The sequence below is a fragment of the Schistocerca cancellata genome, chromosome 9 (assembly GCF_023864275.1).
Source record: "Schistocerca cancellata isolate TAMUIC-IGC-003103 chromosome 9, iqSchCanc2.1, whole genome shotgun sequence".
NCBI classification, from domain to species: Eukaryota; Metazoa; Arthropoda; class Insecta; order Orthoptera; family Acrididae; genus Schistocerca; species Schistocerca cancellata.
The window spans coordinates 248,582,537-248,587,397 of record NC_064634.1 but is presented as its reverse complement, the minus strand read 5'-3'; positions in this window follow the sequence as shown (position 1 = coordinate 248,587,397).

The window sequence follows — 4,861 nt, the reverse complement described above, 5'->3', positions numbered from 1 at the left end:
TAATTCTTGTTTCAAAGGGACTCTTTCTTCGTAGTCAGATAACCACTCATGTTTCGTTTCGTTATTGAGTTGCTTCACAGGAGTTCACCTGTCTGCTGACGATTCTTTCTTTGTTTCTTAATTTGTTGTGTGCTCTGTTCATATTAGTACACTTTTATGTAACTATAATGTTTTATGTCACCATTGAATACGTGATTTGCGTCACTTACATGTCTGTGCACTATTTAAACCGTAACTGAGCAGCATCATGCTGATGGCGGCCCTAATAATCATTCATTTTTCTTATCACCGTTTTATTCGATTTATTTAAACTCATTCTTGGGTCCTACAATCATAAGCAATAGGTGAGACCCCTGATGAGTTCAGGGATACATCAAACGACGTTTCCAATATGTGCGTCAGTTCCATTTTCAAGTAGCGTATTAACTAACTTCATGGGGGTAATAAATTGTTTTGTGTGTTTGGGGCGATAAAGATAGTATGAAAACTTATCTACATGTCCACGGAGCACCCGATGAGTAAGAGGTCATGTTCACAGCATTCTCAGCTTCTGGCATGTAAACTCGCCCACAAGTCGGAAACAATGTCAAACGTGACACATCCGATCAAATGACATTTTCTATTGGTGTACAGTCCAGGTCTTACACGAGTGTTATTCGGAAAGTAAGGAATGATCGGTCGCTAAATGGAAACCACAGAGAAAATCCGATGAAGTTTTGCACAGGTGCGTTGGGCAGTGTCTCTAGTATGCCCGTCGACTGCGTTACTTCGTTCTTTTTAGTTCTGAGCACACAGGGAGCACATAAAGATACCTAGAACAATAGTGTCTCCCGCCAAGTACGAGGGCCTGGAGAGAAATTTCGCCTGAAGCTATGCAGCCAACATTGAATAACTGACATGCGTTTTCTTCTTCAAGACAGTTCTCAGCGTATTCTGCAGGGCAAATGAAGAGGCTCCTGCATCGTTTTCTATTGGGAATGTTTGATCACCAACAATGCAGCCCGTAACTGTCTCCCTCTGAGTTTCATCTCATATGAACCGCTGGCTATGAAGACAACATTTTGGCACAGACAACGAGCGTTGGGCCAGCGTAGGGAATTGGTGGAAAGCATTGGCGGCCGCCTTCTGTAACGAGGGTATTGGAAAGTTGGTACAACGCACGACAAACTTATAAGTAGGATCGGCGACTTTGGAAATAAGTAGCTGGAAGTTGTAGCTAACTGTTGGAAATAAAACAGTTTCGATTTTCACTGGGTTTCCATTTCGCGACCTGTCGTTCCTTAGTTTCCGAATAGCCCTCGTATCTTGACGTTTTCCTGTTACTGACATTTTTACCACTGATATGTGGTGTATCAATCTGAGCTCGATGTGCAGCTCTCAACCTATGGAGGACCCTTCGTTTTAGTTTGGTGCAGGCATGGTTCGCGAGTGTAATATTCAGTTCTGCAGTGACTTCTGCTACTGTCGTCCTCGTATTTTTCGCCACAATCCTTTTTAATGTTCTCCCGTCACGATCACACACTCCCCACTTTCCTTCGTCCGCGTTGTGGCTTAGCGGATGATGGTTTTCCGCTTTGATGTGTGCGGTATAAATCTTCCATACGGCGCCCCGTGAGACATCGAAAACTTCGGCCCTCTAGGTCATCTAAGCAGCTACCATACAAGCACCAACAATTCACCCACGTTCGAATTCACTCAGCTCCGTCATTACTGCGCTCACAACTATAAAGGACACTGATCTGTCCACGTCCGACAATTGTAACGTATTGAGAGTATTGGACAGATGCTGTCGTTCGTGGTCAAATGAGACAGCACAACCCGTAGGCTTGGCTTCCATCTACATTTACGAGGTGTGCGAGGAAAGTAATGAGACTGAAACACTGCTAGCGATGTTCTACTTCTGCAGACCCGTGAGTTCATCCATTACAGATGCTCGGTCTGAGTTTCAGCTCCCTACAGCGATCACGTGATTTTTTAGAGTGCCATCAGTGAAGATGTGCTTTTGTTGTGTTTTAAGAAAATGGAACAGCGGAATTTAGAGCCATGTTATGCAATCAAGTTTTGTGTTTAACTTGAGGAATCCACGAGTGTGACCTTTGGAAAGTTGAAATAGGCCTATGAGGAACATTCCTTTTCAAGAGCATACGTTTTTAGCACGTATAACTCATTTCTGGGAGGTCAAGAACACGTTGAAGATGGACCACGTTCAGAGGTATCTTCAACTATAAAACCGACGAAACGTCGAGCGTATGTGTGCTCTTGTGAGATCAGATGGACGTTTAACAGTAAGTGATGGGCGAGCTGTTACACCTAGACACTTTCACCGTACACCAAATTTTGAACGAAGATACACACATGCCTAAATGGTGTCGAAAATCCTCATAATTGAGCAGAAGGATAATCAAAAAAAAAGTTTGCGTCGATCTTCTTAGGAGGACTGCTAATGACCACGAATAATTCAGTCATATGATCACAGGTGACGAATCCTCGGTTTTTGAGTACGATCCTGAGACAAAGCGGCAACGTGAGGAGTCGTACACTGAGACACCTCAGCTATGGAAAGCCCGAACGAGCAAATCAGTGATTAGAAAAAAAACTGATTTGCTTTTTTGACAGTAGGAGCATCGTGCACAAAGAAAGAGTTCCTTCTGGACAAACCGTCAAACAGCTGTTTTAAAAACATATCCTTGTAAGACCCAGGAAAAGGTTGAATCGAGTGAGGCAGGACACTGCATAAAAGTGGATGGATGCTGCATCGTGACAATGCCCCAATCACATGGCCACTTCCATCACGAAATTTTTGGCCTCAGAAGGCATTGCTGTTGTTCTACAACCCCCTCCCCCCTGTTTGCCTGATGTGAGTCTTTTCAATTTTTCGTTTTCCCGAAATTGAGAGATGTCTTAAAGGACGTAACTTTAGTTCTCTGAAGGACACTCACAAAAATATGACCGACACGTTAAAGGCCCTACAAGTTTAAACCTTTCATGGTTGCTACCAACACTGGGAACAAAGACTGTGCCGGTGCATAGCTGCCGAAGGGAACTACTTTGGAGGAAACAATATTGTTTTTTTTTTTTTAAAAAAAAGCTTTTGTAGGTAAAAAATCAACCTCATCACTTTTCTCACACTCCATTTACATTCAAGTATGAATTTCTCGTAGGACAGGAAGAAACAGTAATTAATATATTTGACTCCCTCGCTCCCCCTCTTCCACCTATCATCCCCTCCCCAGCACCACCCAGTCCCTTTAGAACCGAACCTTGGATCTACTGCTAAACTGCCAGAAAAAGACCACCATGATGGTAAGCCTCTGTGTCATTCACCATACATTCTGAGCCAGCACTGCGGGAAATAGGGAAGGCGGTTATCTCTGAAATAAGCAGTTTTCGAATATCGTTTCTTTTCCACACCAGCTTAACCTGTCTGTTAAAACGCCTCAAAATAATCGGTTTCTGTAATAAACGATTTTTGGTTTTTTAGTCCTGTTGTTTCCCGTAAGGGAAAGTCCCCTATCTTGGAGAGGTTCCTCACTTTGGGGAGGTCACGTACTCCTGCCAAGTAGGTGGTGCTATCATGTGATGAAGACTGGAACTAGAGGACAGGTATATGACTGACCTTGGAAGCTCACCTTTGAAATGGGGCGCCACTACATTGTGTTGCTACAAGCAGGAAAGCACTGTTTACATTCCAAAAAATTTCGTTCGTTGTTAGAAAGCTGCAAATATATTATAAGAGGTGAGTAGAAGATTAAATAATTATACATACATTAAATCTACACCACTTTAGGACTGGAATGACATAGTGCAACTGCGAAGTGCACTAATGGAACATGTTTTATTAGTATGTGCAGGTTCCTTAATTTGGGTACGTATGGGATTCTTAATATGAGGGTCCCCAAATTTGGATCCCAACTTTAAGTTCGTCCACATGTCTGTTAAATCACATTTGCTTCCTATAAAATTAATTTTTAAATAAATTCTACTTATATATCTGTATACATGTTTCCATTTTGTATTTTAATAAAAAAGAGTCCCTAACAGTAGCCTAGATTTCTTTTGTAGATAGCACCTAGAAAACATTTGGAAACCAAAAAAATGAAGGCTGCCACTTTAACTATGCATAGCAAAGAAATGGGGAGCTATAAAGCATCTCATATCTTCGGTGTTCATCAAACACTGGAACACTATGTTAAAGACGCCCAGGTGAATGCATGGACACCAAAGTAGGAAAGAAACATGTTTTTCCTCGAGAACTGGAAGATGACTTGAAGAATTACAGCATTGAAATGGAACAGTGGTTCTGTGGTCTCTCTATAAAAAATGTCCTATCAGTTTGCTATTAAAAATAATACTGAAAACTCATTTTCGAAAGAAAAACTGCAAGCTGGTAAAAAATGGTCACGCTGCTTCCTAAAACGAACCCCAGTCTCTGCGTTCTGTCTCCCCAAGGACTTTCATTCCCTAGAGATAAGGGTTTCACAGTCGAAGTTGTCAGCACGTTTCTTGACATTTATGAGCCGGCCTTAGCTTCAGTCAAGAGCAACCCAGCCAGATAGTTTAACTGTAACGAAACTACAAAGTATCACAATTGTGCAGCATAAGCACACTAAAAGTGTTGCATTGAAGGGGAAATAGCAAATCGCTTCTGTACAGGTTGCTGAAAGGAGTGTACTGCAATGAACTTGTGACATCACACTATTCGGCTTGTCCGCACATTCTGCGAACGCCGGACTTCGTGCAGGACCCACGAAAAATTAATATTTAATTGAAAATGTACACACTATAGGTCTTAATTTTGCCGTGTGCTATCGATTACTTGCATGTATTTAAACACGCAGACAAGAATTATTAAACTCGTCTG